At 38.7% G+C, this 2,777-nt stretch overlaps 1 non-coding gene across 1 annotated transcript; it reads left to right on the top strand.

The window, feature by feature from the left end:
* Nucleotides 1-1,605: 1,605 nt before the first annotated feature.
* LOC120008321 lies at nt 1,606-1,714 on the top strand. Its single transcript, XR_005470441.1, has one exon. It is a non-coding gene; the product is annotated as a small nucleolar RNA R71 (small nucleolar RNA).
* The last annotated feature ends 1,063 nt before the right edge of the window (nt 1,715-2,777 follow it).

Below are 2,777 nucleotides of genomic sequence, written 5' to 3' on the forward strand. Positions count from 1 at the left end.
CTAGGCAAGACGTAGAGTAATGCATTCATTCAAGTGATGGACTTGGCAACATCATAGCCAACTTCAAGGTATGGTTTGAGGCAATGCACGTCAACTTTAAACTCTTTGTCCCTCTCCAAGTTTTGACTATCAACAGCTCCATTGCGGTAGACTTTAGCAACTTGAAAAGGACCATGCCTTCTTGAACGTAATTTCCATGGAAATAGCTTGAGCGTAGAGTTGTTCAAAAGGACTTTTGTGGCCCGGAGAGAACTCTTTAGGTCCAATTGGCGTGTCATGAGTGCGCAGCAATTTAAGTTTCAGTTTAGGAGCTTGTTGTATGCAAGGCAAAACTCATCTCTTAGGTGGCCCCAAAAGTTTTGTAGCTTGTCTCCATCTTTGTGGCTTAGTTGGGGCAGAATTTAACATAGCTACCTTGTCTAAAACATCATCACCAGCAGCTTGTATTAATTCTGGATGCTCTAGGCTGGTTTTTATCTCATCATTATTGACTTGAGAACCAACAGGCTGCACAATAATGTCCAGCTGGTTACACTCCTCCATATTCGCCGGTCTCTTCATGGCTTCAAATACTCGAAATTCCACCTTCTCTCCTTGGACATTCATTGTTAACAAACCCTTTTTTACATCAATAATAGTGCCAACGGTTGCCAAGAATGGACGACCCATGATGATGGGAACTTCTCGGCATTCTTCCATATCAAATATAATAAAATCCGCTGGAAGTACTAAACGATCCACTTTAACCAACACGTCTTCAATAATTTCAAGCGGAAATTTGACAGACCAATCCACGAGTTGTAAGCTTATTGACGTTGGTTGCATCTCTCCAACACCTAGTTGCTGAAAAACAGGAAAAGATAGAGGAGGTATGTAAACTCTCTTCTTGAATGAGGCAGCCGGTGGTGCACTAGGAGGAATTAATTGCTCACTTTCCTCTTGTGAATATGGAGGCACAATTGGTATATCTTTAACTCTCTCATCCCCCAAAATCTCATCCTCATCTTCTCTGCCATATGGCTTGCCGCTTCATAGAGTTCTAATTGCCTTTGCATGCTCCATACCTCTTGAATTAGCTTCGGTTTGAATTCTCTCATTCACCACATGAGCTAGCTGTCCCAATTGTATATATAATTTCTGTATTGAAGCTTACGTAACTTGCATGAATTGGGCAAACATATCTTCAAGGCAAGGCTTCTTTGGCTTGGTTGGTTGCTCAACTCTATTTTGTGAATATATTCGGGATGTAGTCTCCTCTTGCCATACGGGACTGTGTGGACACGTTTCAATAGTATGTATAGTGAACACATAGCACATACCTCTTTCTTTCCAGCTAGTAGCTTCAGCTCATGTCTCAATTTTGCCACTTCTGCTTCAAGAAAGCAGTTGGAATTAATCTCGTAAACACCTCGCTGTTTAGGGGCTGCTACTTTCTCTACTAAATTTATGTCCTATTGTTGTGAATTTAAGCACATGGTCTCAAATATTTGACTGGCTTCAGCTGAAGTCTTCATTGACAAACTTCCTCCAACCGACGCATCTACAGTTTGACGAGTTTGAGGTGTCAATCCTTCGTAGAAAAATTATACCTTCTCATATTCATTAAAACCATGGTGAGGGAAATGTATAAACAAGCCATTGTATCGATCCCAACATTCATAGAATGGTTCACCTTCGTTTTGAGCAAAGTTAAAGATCTCCCTCTTCAAAGCATTGGTTTTCTGAGCTGGAAAAAACTTAAGGAGAAACTTTTTAACCAGCTCATCCCATGTATTGATTGATCGAGGAGGAAGGGAATTAAGCCATACTTTTGCTTTGTCTTTCAATGAAAACGGGAAGAGACGGAGTCTCACTTGTTCATAAGAAATCCCTATGTAGTGAAAAGTCGAACATAAATCAAACAATTCTTTGACATGAAGATATGGATCATTATTACCATCCCTAACAACGGTGCCAAAAACTTGATAGTAATTTTCGATCGCTTAAAATAAGCAAACAAAAATCCCAAATTAAAATACTTACAAGCGCACAAGACCGTAGTAGAATAGGTAATGCAAGAACGAGGTCAAACCACAAGGATTGGACAAACAATACGATTAACTACTATACTAAACTTAGCAAAAGAAATAATTATTGGGAGATGATTGATTTTAGATAGCAAGTAACGAAATTAAAGCCACGAATTAAAGAAAACACAAACTTGTTGATTTTGGTTGTGAAAGCAAATTTATGAAAGCACTAGGACAATGAATCCATCTTAATAATCCTCTCTATTTGTTGATTACCTTACCTTTAATCCACTTAATCGATGTTGTTGGCGAATCCACCAAATAAGAATTACCTATGGTATCTAGGCTAATTCGTTTATCTTAACATGCAATTTGGTTATGGTATCTAACTCAAATATGAACATGCAAGATGTCTTTAAGTGTAAGAATTCATTAACATGCCATGTAAACACCAGGAGTATGGTATCTACCCTAGGTGTTCCCAATTCCTAATCACAAGAAGCTGATCCCAAACCCCGTACAGAATCTACGCGAGCTTGCATCAAATTACTTAATTGAAAACTTAGTTGGTGGCTAATCACCCAAGCAATCAAACAAGTATATAGCACAGTGATTAGAAATCCAACATCAAAAGAGCAATCAAAGATAAGAAGATCAAACAAACTGGAGAATCATATTAAGATTTCATCACGCCCTAGAAAAAGCGTTTAGTTACACATAGTCATGAATGAAAACCACAAGAAAGGTTGGAGAACACCCAAGAAAAGT

This window comes from Tripterygium wilfordii, chromosome 10 (assembly GCF_013401445.1).
Source record: "Tripterygium wilfordii isolate XIE 37 chromosome 10, ASM1340144v1, whole genome shotgun sequence".
NCBI lineage: Eukaryota > Viridiplantae > Streptophyta > Magnoliopsida > Celastrales > Celastraceae > Tripterygium > Tripterygium wilfordii.